The sequence below is a fragment of the Sebastes umbrosus genome, chromosome 14 (genome assembly GCF_015220745.1).
Source record: "Sebastes umbrosus isolate fSebUmb1 chromosome 14, fSebUmb1.pri, whole genome shotgun sequence".
NCBI lineage: Eukaryota > Metazoa > Chordata > Actinopteri > Perciformes > Sebastidae > Sebastes > Sebastes umbrosus.
Genome location: NC_051282.1, coordinates 23028328 through 23043877, shown reverse-complemented (window position 1 = coordinate 23043877; position 15550 = coordinate 23028328). Strand labels below are relative to the sequence as shown.

Genomic DNA, 15550 nt, shown 5'->3' with positions numbered 1-15550 from the left:
GTTATTTTTGTTACACAGAGTTCCCACTGTCTTCATTCTTAAGCTCAAATAAACTCATAGTACAGACTGCACTGCACATTCAGAAATGTTAATCCTGATTATATTGCTAGATCAAAATTACTAGTCATATTTCAACACTGCAGACAAACACAGCCTTCCTATTATTAACTTTTCATAAACTGTGAATCACACTGATGCTGAATTAGCAGAACTGGTTCTATTCCCCCAGAATATACATTTTTAATAGAATCTAAAATACAGTTAAAATATCTAAATGTTATTGTTTGTATTGGGGCTTTTGCCTCGGAGTGATCACAACTGTAATTCCTGTCCCACTCATCTTTTTATTCAACACTACAGCTCATTGTATGTCTCTGTTAGTGAATAATGTATGTTTATATTGGTACTACACAGCCTCAGGGTTTAGATCTCTCTCATCACTAACATACAAGCTGATTGTCATTCAGCCGGCATGGTGGCTTGGCTCCGATTCGTCTGATCCGACGCCGGCTGCCGCTCCTCATTGAAAATTCCCTTGTTGTTTTTCAGCTGTAACACAGGGGGCAGCAGAGGTCAACTGTCCTCTCTCTCCCGGTCCCCTCTGCTCCTCATAACGGAGCCCGGGAGCAGAGAAGAGGTTAAACTTTCTGGATATGTTAATGCCTTAGTTGTAATGCATGCGCCCATAAATGTTTAAAAAGCATGGCAGTGGCTGTTTAAAACAATTCTAATTAACCCTGCGGGTATGGAGGAGAGCATGTCTTGAAGTTTTCCCTTTTTGTAGTGGAGCAATGTGCAAGTCTGTTTAAAGTGTTTCCAAACTGGGCTTATTGACAGAGGGGTAGGAGGGGCAGCGCTGCTTCTCCAGAGCCATGTGGGACGGGGGTAGAGTCGTGTCTGTGTCTGTGTGTGTGTGTGTGTGTGTCTGTGTGTGCGTGTGTGTGTGTGTGAGTGTGTGTGTAGGAGTATCTTACGCATATATTGTGTGTGTTTGTGCAGGCGTGTCTCGTTGGGACGTAATTCTGAGGATGAGACTGTTTGCTGGAAGAGAGAGGGATTAGTTACCTTGAAGAGTCCTCTCTCTCACTGAATGCATCCGCTCTCCTGAAGGGGAGGAGGTGGGGTTGCTGGTTCAAGTCCTCTGTGGCCACTTCCTCCCCCGTAAATATCCGTTGTAATTAGCCAGCTCTGCTGATGAACAAGCAAGGCAAGGCAAACCAGATTTATGTAACACAGAAGGAAAAATCTATGTGGTTAATATCAAAACTGTGTACAACCCAAAACGAATAAATGAGGGTAGAAGGTAGATAAATAAAAAGGCAGAGAACATTTTCTCTATTTTTTAAAGAGATTTAAAAGTCTCAGGTGCTGTTGAAGTTTTCTCCAACTGTGTGTTGCATAATAACTTTATGAGTAGCTTCGGTATTTTTAAACTGGACCCTGTTTTCCCATGTTTTTGTGTCTAAGTGACTACAACGACACAACGTTATTTGAAATTTTTCTAGTACTGAGGGAGAGCGCTGTAACCGGCAGCCACGAAACAGGCTGCGAGGGCAAGTGAGCAGCGCCACTATGATGTTGCGTTCACTAAAGGTGCTTGTTATTGCCACTGACAGGCTCAATATGTTATTAAGTGTCTGACAACATTATGGAAAGGAAATAACAGAGTAATGAAATGTTTTTCTTACTTTTAGCTTGATCCGGTCCGGTCTGGTTTGTTATTGTGTCCAAGTCCCGCTCAAGGAGAAGTCTCGTGAAATCTGATTATCCATATACTCTGGCTCAGATAAATATGGGCGGCTGTCGAATTCAAAGACCTCATCCACAGTGTCGAAATCATCTAAATATTCATCTTTTAGATAACACAAAGCTACACTTTCTGTACTCCAACTCAAACTGCCTGGCCGGCACTCACGTTTCCACCATGGATGTATTCCACGTTTCCGCCGTTGCCTTCCGGCAACACGTCACCTCGCCAGATTTAAGAGTCTGTCATGGCAAAAACAAGCAATTTTAGTGGACGTCAATGACGGTGCCAGCTTGCCCCAATTGCACCATATTGCAGCCTGTGAGCTCACCCTCAATACTGGACCAACTTCAGAAATTGTTGTCTCTATTAGTCAGCTAGACACAAAAACATGGGGAAATAGGATCCAGGTTGAAAAACAACAAAGTTAACCTTAGCTTTACCATATTTTAACCTCGAGAAACATCCAGCAGAACAGCATCAGATGACCTGAGAGGTCTACAGAGTTCATATTCTTAAAGCAAGTCTGAGACTTGATGTATAGACAGGCAGCAGTATTTTAAAATCAATTCTAAAACATGTGTGTCATTGAAAAAAAGGCAGTCTGGAAGTGGCATGTTGTGTGAGATTGCCAGCAGTGAGGTCTGGTAGCGTTTCCCACCAACACGTGAGCAGGACGGTTGGCCGAGTTGGGTTTTGGGTGGACTGTGGCTGGTAAGAAAGTGCAGAGCGGGTGTTTGAATCTCTTTTGCTGGTCTTTTTCCATGTGAGAGTGAAGCCCAGTGTTTAACGTCAGAGACCTGGCTCCGCTTTCGTCCAGATGGTCTCGTCCTGCATCTGAGAGAGCCCCATCGCCCGGGAGCCCAGCTCTCTCCCTCTTCTCTCTTCTCTCATCCCCTCCACTTCCTCTTTTCCCCCTCCATCTTATCTCTCGTTCAAACCCAATCTCCTCCTCCTCTTTTCCCTTTTGCTTTCATCTCTGGCTGCCTCCCACTTTGAGCATCACAGTTTCTTGCTTTTTTTTCCTACCTTCACTACTCCCCTGTGTCCCTCGTCTCAGCCTCCCTACTTTCCCTTCCTCCCTCGTTGCCCTCCTCCCGTCTTTCTTCCTCTTTTACTCTGTGTAGCAGAGTGTCAAAGAGGCGAAAAGGCTGTGAGGGGAGGCCAGATCACTGTTGGAGGGGAATTCTGGCTCAACCTCTCCTCATGACCCCTGGTCCCTGTGCTCGGTTCGTTTGCCTCCGGAGACATTAGTAATTCAGATTTAGCACAGGGAATCTGACTGTATGTCTCATCGGAGAGGGGCTGAACAACACCAGCCGCTGTTCTCTCACTTTTTGTGTGTCTCCATCTCTCTTCCTCTCTCCGTCCCTGCCAAAGACACCTGCAGGTATTTAATGAGGAGATAGCTCCCATTAAAGGTGCTGCTTTGGCTGTCAAAAGAGAGCATGAGGGACAGCGAGAGAGATAAAGGAGGAGGCGAAGGAGGCATAGTGAGAAGAGATTGAAGGAAAGGCCTTCTCCTGAAAAGTGTGCTCGCTGGGTGGCATCGAGCCAACGGGTGTGAAGAACAAAGAGGAAAAAATAAAAGATGATACAAGATTAAAAAACAAAAAGCCAATATGCTTTGGATTGGACTTAGAGAGATTTCAGAGAGAATGTTTTCATGTGGATGTTCCTCATTCCTACTCTAATGAGACACAGAGGTAAAAGAGGTTAAATCCTCTCTCTCCTTACCTCTCCTCTCTTTTTCCCTGTCAGCACCGCAGGTAACCTCTTGCTCTAAGGTCATCCGTAGCTGTTCCTGCTGTAGATAATGCAGAGATTTTCGAGTAATACCAGACACACACATGTGGGGTCCTATGGCTCTGGGAATATCTCGACAATTTTGTGCTGCCGCGATTCGCCTGCAGGCTGAGTGGTGTCGACTGCTACTGTAAGGGTTACTACTCTGGAAGTCTGTTTTGACTGACTAAAGGGAAAAGAAGGGGTTGTTTTGGAAAGGGAGAATTTTATGGTGAAACTTATCTGTCAGTCATGTTAAATTGGCTGCTGAGAAGTGGAGGAACACACCGGTCCACCTTTAGTCAGCCAGAAGTGGAGTCGGAGAGCTGCTGCTGCTGCTGTCGGACACATTTGGTTTATTTCACAGAGGACACCGTCGGTTGTGGCAACACGGAGGATAAACCCTGATGATCTCTGACATGACATAATGTATCAATTATTACTCTGCTTTAGCCATTGATAGGCAAGACACACTGATATACTGATATCCACAAAAAAGGTGAACAAATTCTATAATTGTGTGTGTGATTGTTTGACTCAGAGGACGGCCGGCGTGCAGTCGATAGGCGTTGCTCTTGTTCTTAGAAGGGGTGGAGGAAAAAAATCAATACAGCATAGCATTGTGACATTTTGCGTGGCAATATTGTATCGATAAACTGACGTCAAGTATCGACCTTTTATTATATAAACTATTAACCTCTTAACAATCCAACGGCCTGCCGGCGGGCCTGGTCGCTATTTTGTCACTCAGAGGTTGTAGCTTGCTCAGTCTTAAAGGTGCTATTGATAATATTGATAACATTCAGCCACTAGATGTCACATTGTCCCTCCCCTGTTCCATTGCTTTTACTTCAAAACAAGTTGTTGCCTAGCACTTACCGTCAATCTCAGCCATTTATCCGTTTTTTCCACACTAACTGACGACATAGAGATCCCACGTGATACCAACGTCCTTATACTATTGGCTCAAAAGCCTTGTTAGAAGTGGGAAACAAATGTCAGATATCTTCCACAAAGAAAAACAAAACATTAATTTTAGAACCACCAACATTTTTATAAATGATTAACTCAAAATTGTAAAAAAAAATTTTTAGGAAAAGATATACTTTAATTCAGCACCTTTCTAAACGCTCTGTGGATGTATTATGTTTAAAAAAATATTCATCTACATAAAAGTGTTATCAATAAGACCGTTAAAGCTAGAGTGAAGATACTAGTATCATTTGAAGCTACAAAACCTAAGGAATCCATTAGGTGCTAATCATGTTATGCATAGCTTGTCGGGAAGAACAGTAAATAAGTTACTCTAAATTTTGGCGAGGAAAAACTGGCATGGCCATTTTAAAAGGAGTCCCTTGACCTCTGACCTCAAGATATGTGAATGAAAACTCTGAGATGAACAGAGTGACAACTGTATCTTATTAGATAAAACAGATGTTGACAAACATAATTTGCAGTTGAAAAAAGTTAATAAATCACAATATATCTTATTGTAATACTGCACATTGCAGAATGTTTAAAATCACAATAAGTATCGTGATAATATCGTATCTCGGATCCTCTGGTGATTCCCACTCCTAGTTCTTAGTCATGTAGCCGCTACAATAAAGGTGTTTTTTACTTTAGTACCTTAACGAAGTTGCGGGGCTAGACTTGTTGGGGAATTAATTCCCTTCTTTTGTAGACATGGATTGCCTACCTGTGCATCAGGATCACCTGTTTTGGCTCACATTGCTGTCAGATCCCAGAGCTGCTTCCTCATTTGTTTTTATACGGATATATTGTTTTGCCAGTACGGACTGATGTTAGCTTTTTACTATAAATTGGATTGATTTTACTGTCTTTCCATTCAAGTTGAAAGCTCCTGTGAAATTGAGAACTACTGCGTATTTGGCTGCAGTCTGATTTACACATAAATTAAGTGAGAGAGGCGAGATGAAGAGAGTTTTCTTTTTCACGTTCAGTAAACATCGCTGTGAAGTGCGACAGATGGAAGAGCAAAGACTTTTGCGCCTGTTTTTCAGCACCGGGAAGGCTGGAGTCACAGTTTGCACGTCATTTGTGCGAGTGTCTGATTGTATATGCTTTTAATGGAGGATCACACAAATCGTAGGAGGTACACGTTAACAGAGGATGATTATTTATTCTGCTGGATTTGCTGAGGTCACGCTATTTACGACTGAAAACTCTCTGCCTCTGAAAAGGAGGTGTAAACTCAGCACTGATGGGATTTACAAGAACCACAAGGAAGGTTGTAGTGGGAAAAGATAAAGGCTTGTAAATAAGTAAAAAGTTAAAAACTAAAGGAAGCAATTAGGCTTTCATTAATGGACACAATATCTTATTTCTGTAATGCAAATGAATAGTGGACAAAAGTTGTGGTTTGTGTTCATCAAACTTGAATTTGAACTCGACCATCAACGAATTGTGTTGTGTGCGTTTGACTGCATTTCCCTCAGTACTGTATTAACATCCATATCAACACCATCTCTCTCTCTATAATAAAGATTATAATATAAATTTAGGAGTAATATTTTGGAGTAATAGCAACAGTTTTTCTAGTAGTTATCAGTGATCTCATAGACCTCTGAACTCTTCATATGAGCTCACCTTCACTTGCAGAGGTTGTCGTGGAGGTTCAGCACCAAGTTCATTCTCATTACACTGTGTAATGAGCTGCTGTTGTCTTAGTAAATCAGATGGTGAATACACAAAGATTGCGTCCGTAAACTCAATGAAAAATACCATGTTCTCAGTAACTCTGGTCCGTGTTTATCTTCAGTAATCTTCAGTAATGTGATTTCTAACTGAAACAGAATATGTGGGAGGGATTTAGTTGCGATACAGATTTACATGTATTCACATGTGATTATAGCACTCAAAAGTGGGCGTGGCTGGACAAATACAACGTGATATGGAGCTGTAGTGAGATCAGGGGGAATGAGTAAAACAGACCGTAACCACATTCTTTAGAAATGTAAACACAGTGTGTGGCAACTGGCATGTGTGGCAAGTTCAAGGTGAGTCATCAAAAATAATGTGACGTTTTACAGAAAGAGAGAAAAAAAGAGGGATTTTGATGTAAAAATATATATTTTTAAATGACATACAATATTTAGCACATACCAAGAGATGACACAGGGACACAGATTTAGAACTTACTTTATTTCATCTGCAAAGAGATGCGCCTTCTCAGTGTATGTGTCCTTGTTTGATTTTACTGGGACTGTGATAAATGCAAATGCAGATCTGATTGCATGAAAAGGTCAACTTTTTTTACTCAGATGTTATGCATATGGTGGCGTGTTCTTTAAACTATGACAGTTTTTCTAAAATTAGATTAAAAAAATCACAATATATCGCCTTACTTACAGTTTCCCAATATATCGCAATATATTGAATCGTAATCCCTGTATCATGATACGTATCGTATCGCCAGATTTTTGCCAATACACAGCCCTATTGCGAAATAATCATACGGAAAAAAAATTATGTGTAAAACAAAATTAAGAGGCAAAAAACTGCCTGCGCATATTTAGTCATTATCAATTTACTGTACGGTAACCAGGCTTGTGCACACCTCTGTGACCCACACAAAGGTGATGAATGCATATGATGATCAGAACCTGCATATGGAAACTGGAGGACGAGCCAGTGTTCTCCTCTCGATTGGTTTATCTTCTGCAAATAGCATCTTTGATGCAGTTTACTGAAATTCATTTCAACCGCCGTCTTGGCCGCCACTACCCGTTCGGAGGTCTTTTCTTTAAGGCTCCTCCAGCGCCTCCCTCCTGGGGCGAGGTGGCGGTGGGAGAATAAATGAGTGGGGTGCTGATGTTCAGCTGTTTCCTCCTCTTCCTCATGGCGTTAGTGCGGCTCGCCTCTCCTGTCGGTGGGTAAGCACTTTGCCGGGTGACAGCACCCATCCTTCACAGGGCCCTGCCATATGCCGTGCTGCTGTCAGAGGAGACGACTGCAGATGCTCCAGCTGCTCCCTCCCTGCACACTGAGCAACACACACACACACATAACCAGCTCTCTGAGCAGGATAAAGAGGCAGAGGTGGGAGGATGGGGCGAGGGAGAAAGGATGCACATAGAGATTTGGGTTTGTGTAAAAAGGGGACGACACAAACAATCTTTCATTCCTGGGAAATGAGGTAAAATATATTTATATAGTTCTGCTTTGGGAGCTAAAGTGAAAAGGGTAAGATGATTTGGATCATTTAAAAAGGGGATTGGTGTACCTAATGAAGGAGATGGAAATACAAATGCTGATTGAGACTGGAAGACACAGGAGGAGGATGAGCAAACAGAGTGCAAGCTTCTTGCAGTGGGATTTTTACTGTGATAGCTTGTTGGCACCCATTTTTGAGCCACTATGGATCCTTTAATTGATACCGCCTTTGCAACACCTTTGCCCCAGCGCCACATCAACAGGTCTTTTATATCCCATCAAAAGCCCTTCGCTTCTCCCAGAGTAAAGACAGCAGTAACTGAACAAACAGGCAACTTTTGCCTGCTTATTTATTTGTTTTCTTTGTCCAAACATTTCCTTCAAGCACTTTAGATCGGGCCTCAGAGTCTCAAAGCTATCACTTTAGTGTCTGTGATCTTCCTGCAGAGAAAACAAAAGTGCTTGAAAAGAGACCCAAATGGCTGGTGCTCACAGACAGCACGCAGAGGCTCATGCTCACTGCCAGTGGTGATACTGAGTGTGTGTGTCTGAAAGCCCGTGTGTGTGTGTGTGTGTGTGTGTGTATGTGTAAGAACAGGGTTGGCCAGGCACAACACGCTTGGCTGTAAATCGGGGCGCAGGCCACGACGCTCGTTCAGCAGCTTGACTTCAAACCATGCATGAAATATGCCTCTGTCTGTGCAGATTTACCTAAATACCTCTGTGTCAATGGCAGGCCGGCCCGCCTGTCTGTGGACTGAGCCACTGAAATGGACTCAGCTGGTTTCCTGCAAACAGCCAGCTGAAAAGATTGCAACACATGAATGGGTACATACAGTGGTGTGATTATGTAAGATTACATATCAGTATAGAATCATGACAGTCTAGTTCAGGTGTCAGCAACCTTTACTATCAAAAGAACCATTTTTGCAGCCCACCCCCAGCAGAACACTGAAGGAACACCTCAGGAGATTTAGCTGGAAGCACCTGCTTTTCAGCAAATACAGTGTGCTTGTTCTGGGAATGTATTTCAATTAGGGCTGTCAAAGTTAACACGGTAATAATTCGTTAACGCAAATTCGTTTTACGCTGCTAATTTCTTTAACGAATTAACGCAACTTGCGATTTTTGGGTTGTAGCAGGCTCAGTTTTAAAGCTAGGGTGAAGATACTGACATCATATGAAACAAGGGATCCATTGGTACCAACCATGTCATACTAGTTTGTTGTGAAGAAGGTTAAATAACGCTCCAAAGTTACACTCAATTTTGGTGAGGAAAAACTGTCATGGGCATTTTCAAAGGGGTCCTTTGATCTCTGACGTCAACATATGTGAATGCAATTGGGTTCTATGGGTACCCACAAGTCTCCCCTTTACAGACATGCCCACTTTATGATAATCACATGCAGTTTGGGGCAAGTCAGCACACTGACACACTGACAGCTGTTGTTGCCTGTTGGGCTGCAGATTGCCATGTTATGATTTGAGCATATTTTTTATGCTAGATGCAGTACCTGTGAGGGTTTCTGGACAGTATTTGTCATTGTTTTGTGTTGTCAATTGATTTCCAATAATAAATATATAGTAACATTTGCATAAAGCAGCATATTTGCCCACTCCCATGTTGATAAGAGTATTAAATACTTGACAAATCTCCCTTTAAGGTACATTTTGAACAAATAATAATTAATCACGATTAAGCATTTTAATCTATTGACAACCCTACTTTCAATATTACTTATTTTGGTGTTTGCAAATTTCTCACTGCAAATCAAGCATAAAGATAAGCCAGCAGCGTTGGCAGTGCTGGCTTATCTTTATTCAGAGGATAGAATACACATTTTTACAATTGGAAAATGTAAGAATCACTTTAGGCCTACAACAATGATGAATGCAAATTAAAATGTTTAAAAATAACCTTTATCTATTTCCGTAATTTTTGTTGTCAAATCCACAGGAAGCCACTGAAGAGGGGCTAAAGAGCTGCATGCGGGGTTGCCTACCCCTCATCTAGTTAAAGTGTGCAGCCTGCAGCTCTTCATCTAAAAGCTCACTGTGGCTGCTCCTTCTTCTTTCATTGGCAGTCTTTAGTCTCTGATTTGTTATGAGTGGTTGTTGTTATGTTCTGTGATGTGGTGCCGCTCTTATTTTTTCTCCTCCAACGTGGAGTCTGTTGCTGCTCAGGCTATCTGCCCAGTTTTTCTTCTGTTTTCTCCAAAACAAACCCAAAAATACAAAGCACGTCACACATTGAGCTCCACAGAAAAGCCCTACCAAACAGTATCTTGTTAGGATAGTGACTGTTAAAGTGTCTCATAGGTTGAATAAGGTGCTTGAAATACAATTATAACCAAGTTGGATGAAATGAATAGCCTGTAATTAAAGGAGGCTATTGTCTTCGGAGGAGAGTGAGTGCAGTGTTTATTTTTGACTTTTATTTAATAGCGTTGGGATTTTGGGGCTGTGTTTGTTTAATGGTGTCGGGAACAAATCAGATTCTGTTATTATTCTCAGTTTTAATCAGTTCAGTCACCTTTTGTGGCTGCCGGAGGGCGGCTAACTCTGAATCCGGTCTCCTGACTAAAATATCCTGTCAATGCTCTGAGTGTTTTTGATTTTCCTGAGCAATAACATCTAAAAGCGGGTGGAGAGGATGAATAAGAAAGGGAAGAGGGAGAAAGAGAGCTGCAGCGTGGGTCCGTGACATGGAGCCTGTTTACTCTGGCTGGCTGGAGAGAGGAGGGCGAGTCATGCATTATAAAGAGCTGGTGATGAGCTTTGTGCTCGGAGGGGTTCAGAGGACAAGTTTAAAGATCACAGATCTATTAAGCCGTGTATGTTGAGTGTGTATTTATGTGGATGTATTGAAAGTACTGGAGTTGCTGGTCTCATTTGTCGGCTAATACAGACCCACCTTGTTAAGATATTCAGTGTGTGATACAACATGTGATGTGCAGACTTGAACATTTGATTCAGGTTAAGTTGCGGTCAAATTTCCATTAAATGACAGATAATGAAGTCCATGATGAAGAAGATACTGTACACTGCTGTACGTGCTGCAACATCACACAGACTAATATGGTGTTTGATTTGAAACACAGTGCAGGTATAATACAGTCGATGCTGTAAAGGATGTGTAGAAGCTTTACCGAGGCAAATGAGAGTGCTGTCGCTGCATTGATTTACTCTGCCGGAAATAAAAAGTGAAAGTAAAGTGTAGTCTAAAGTGATAACCTGTCAACAACAAAGTATAACCCACAAGACAGCAGATAGACCCGATACTGAGACAGTGAAAACTGAGCGAAAGAAAAGTAGTAATTTCATCAAAACATTGGGAGCAACAGGAGCTAATGAATAGAAGAAATACAAATAAAATAGTGACAGTGGGATGCAGCAGGTGCACAATGGAAGTGAATATGTGGAGCTAATCGTGGTATCAGCTTTTATGATTGAAATATGGGGTGTAATTACACGGGACCGTTATCGTTCTAATTATAAACAATTAAAATGCGGCGACCATTCTGGCAATAACCGTTTGCCAACCTGGCAGCCATTTCTGAAACTTATACTGTCGGACCCTGCTTCTGCCAGCAGAAATGGGCAGTTTTTTCCCCCTCTCATTGTGTCAGTTTTTGTTTGTTTATTCTGTAGAAGAATGTCTCAAACATGTATTAATTTAACACACAAGTCTGTGGAAAGATCGGTCATCTGTCACGAAAACACATACAACTTCTACATAGATTGTAGTAAGATCATTAGACATTGTGCTTGCCTGTCAGCACCTCTCCATTATTTCCCCCAAACAAACAGGAGCTTATGTCCATGTTAGTCATAACTAACATACTGTATATAATAAATACAGGTTTTTCCAAAGCTAATATGGAGATAGAATTGCAACCCCTCAGATGTAATATTAAGTTAGGATGCTTTAAAAGTTGCTTAAATTTAAACACCGTGCGTTGACAGTCATGAAAATGTGTGGTAAGGGGGTTTGGAAGAAATTGACATGTGGGACTGACATAATCATGACAATTGCCTAGAGGTAGTAGAGATATACACTCATACTGAGTGCAATATAGTTACCCATAAAGTCAGCAGCAATACGGTTCAGATTACAATGGAGCCCTCCCCAAATGAGGTCAGTAAAACGATGCAATGTATAATTTCATCTATTACTAAGTGAACAGCAAGAAAGAAATAAGCCCAGAAAAGAAAAGCACTTATATACATTTTTTAAAGGTGCTATTGGCTATTGTCATATTCTCCTTTCTCGTTACATTGCATTCACTTCACAACAAGTCATTGCCAGGCACCTACAGTCACTCTCAGCCATTTATACCGTTTTTTTTCCACACTAACTGACACAGAGAAATTACAACGTATACTAATACCGACGTTGTATTACTATTGGCTCACAGTCCTTGTTAGAAATGGAAACCAAACGTCAGATATCTTCCACAGAGATAAACAAAACATTCATTTTGGACCTGTCAAAAATTTTTAAATGATTAATTCACAATCATAATAATGTTTGACAGGAAAAGCCATACTTTTATTTGGCACCTTTCTAAAAGCTCTGTGGATCTATTATTATTTAAAAAAAATATTCATCCACATAAAAATGTTGTCAATAAGAACTTTAAAATCTTATAGCTGCAGCAGGTGTTGTGGTGTCATGGCATGGTGTGTGTGTGTGGTTTGATAAGGTGAGCGTATGAATGTGTCCCTGATCTCTGCCTGTGTTTACCTGTTTAAGAATGCACAGGACTGAATAGAGAGAGAAATTAGACTTGGGAGGAAAAAGAACAAGTGTTCCATAACTTAATGAATTTCATTTCATTAGAATTTTGTTTTCCCTTTTCAAACTATTTCACGCATGGCAACACACTGTAAATCCATAAACAAACACATAAACAGGCAGAAAAAGATTGATGCATTATGAATAAATCATCTGGGTACCAAAACTCAATATTAACTCTGCGTTGCCTGAAGGGCTGTGAGGAAGCTTACGACAGATCCATCTTGATGTCTGAGGAACTAACTGGGAGGCGAGCGCTTTAGTAAGTACTTATCCTGGGAACTTAATTACCAAAACAAATGATGATTGTGGTGATATCGCGGCAATGATTCTTCATTACTGTTATTCTTTACCTACGGTTGTACACAGAACGTATTTCTGTCATCATCATCGTCATAATTAACTCCACTGGGGAATAAATAATAATAAATATAAGTCAATTGGTTGGTCAGTCCAACACTTTGCTTTATTTATAAGATATTTTCACCACTGCTCGCTGGATTTCCATGTAATTTGTCAACGATATTTATAGCCCCCAGTGGATGATTCCTAATGACTTTGGTGCCCTTGACTATTTGGTACTGTGGAAATTTGTCCCCACAGGACGCAACCAAATATTGTTTTTTTTACATTTCCTTCTTTCACTGGGATAAGAATGACCAAATTCTAATGACCAGATTTCCCTGAACATTTACATGCACATCCAGTGATGTGAAGGTAAATAACAAGATTGGTAAACCTCTACTTGGCCATAATAACCAAGCATCAGGGTATGAACAAAATATGTTAATACTTTAAGACAAGGATGTATTTATACCTTCTAGCCATACTTGTGGCGTGGCTCTATGGATGGCTATGTCGGTCTGTTACTAGGTCAACCAATGAGAACGGCTGCAACTGTTGTTGTTGCCTAGAAACAGTGAATTGCGTTCCCTGCGCTCTTTTTGAGGAGATATTTTACCTACTGCCTCTGCAAGTCTCTGCGCCACCAGCAGGTTAAAATTGATGTTTTTTAATAAAATGTCTCGACAACTACGATATGAATCAGCTGTAACCGCCATATGAGAGCAGTGTAGAGTGGCGGCCGTGAACTGGTCAGTGGGGCAAGCTCACATACATGAATATGCACTAAAAGCATGCATCACCAAAACTCGGATTATTACACACATACAGACGGAGAGTGACTTCATTCTCTGCTCAGGTAGACATTACTCCTATATTACTCTATATCTTTACATAGCAAATAGGTGTTTGCTGCTATATTTTTGCTCTGGATATCGTATAGTGCTCCTTTAAATTCATACAGTAAACTAACATTATAGATTTGGGATATATTTGTCTATTCTGCAATTACAAATGTAGCTAAACTGGCGACATCCCTGTCCACTCCACCGGTATGAGAAGGAGTTTTTGGAGGAGAAATAGGAGGAGGTTGACAATGACTGAAGATGACAGCTAATGGCGTGAAGACTGTCAGGGCAGCCAGTGTGTCTAAATAACCAGGTGCTGCGATTTAGTTTCTGCCTGGTTAAACAGTGGAATAATTGGTCAAGTTAGCCAGTAATTAGACCGGCTCTGCCACGCTGCGTCTGAGAGCCCAGCGACGGCTCTGCAATGCTAATTGGGCTATTTATACCGAAACGCATTGACCAGGCTCGCTGGCCTCCCTTCCAATTCGCTTTTCAGCACTTGTTTATTTTTTCAGTGTGTACTCAGGCCACAGCGCCCTCCTCCTCCTCCTCCTCCCCTAAAGCCATTTTTCATTCCAACTTGAGCTGACTGAACTTCTGTCCTCTGCCCTCTGTCTCTTTGTCCGTCTGTCTGTCTCTCTCCTCTGTGTTTTGTTGTTCTTCTCCCTCTCCTCTCCGACACACAGCAGCTCCCTTTCTAACAGGCCTTCTGTATTGCTAATCAGTGTTTTATGAATGCCAGAGTCTGTGAGCGGGACTGTCTCTTCCTCAATGTATATGTGAGTGTGAGCATTCCTCTGTGAGTGTTAGGAGATGGATGCACGTCAGTCAGTCAGACCTGCATCCCCCTGGAGTGTGATTAATAGAGCCAGCTGTGGACACCAGACTGTCTCACACTCATACACACACACATAGTGAATGCTTCTTCAGAAAAGTCACATTTCCTTCTCACTGTGTTCCTGTCATTTCTCTGCCAGAAATGAGCTGCTGCTTATGAGAGGCCATCTCCAAGTGTAGATCCCACCAGTAACTCGCTCCCACCCCCCTTTATGTGACTCTTCTCTTCTATATCTGCATCTGTATTCTCTCTGCCTTTTATTATCCCTATATCTCCCCCCTATCTTTCTCCTCCTTTTTCCTCATCCTCTTCTTCTGTTTTATTATCTTTCCTTCTGTCTCTCTTTCTCTGTCTTTCTGTCCCCTTCAGGCTAACTCTCAAACCTCCATCAGGAGCAAACAAGGCTCCTTGACATTCAATTTCCTGCTTGCTACGCACTTGTCTATTGTATGTGCTTCTCCTCCTTTTTCTAGGACTCTTTTTGTGCGAGCTGAATAGGTGGATGGATGTGCTATTGGACGAATAGGCGGGTAGATGGACGGATGGAGATGGATGAGGAGGGATGTTGTTTTTCGTGGGGTTTTGGGTGTCAGCCTCCGTGAAGCTTTAACAGCAAGGTCACTTTGTGGGGATTTTCAGCCTTTTTTCTTTTGTGTTTAGGAGCTGTCAGGAATGAAAACAGAGAACAAAGATTATCCTCAAGTTTGTTGTTTTGCTCATCTCGAGTTATCTCTCTGATCAGACAGGGATAATTGTGCGGGATGCAATAAACGGCTAATTAAACAGTTTCACAATTCAATAGAATCTATTTTAGTAACGTGCTGGATAATGTAAAAACATCTCTAGATTAAATTTTTTCTATTAAAAAGCCCCAGTATAATATAAACATAAATGTGGGCTTAACATAAAAAAAAACACTTTAAATTGATGGAAAACATTTTATAAATGTTTATGAAGTTTATATAAAAGTTTCTGTTTAGAGTGTGTAATCTTTACACTGACACTAATTAAATAAG

The 15550-nt window shown here is 41.4% G+C and overlaps 1 protein-coding gene across 10 annotated transcripts in view; it reads left to right on the top strand.

The window, feature by feature from the left end:
- LOC119501673 (speckle type BTB/POZ protein) overlaps window positions 1-15550 on the top strand; it is a 207765-nt gene that overhangs the window by 91912 nt on the left and 100303 nt on the right. The gene's annotated exons all lie outside the window — the stretch shown is intronic.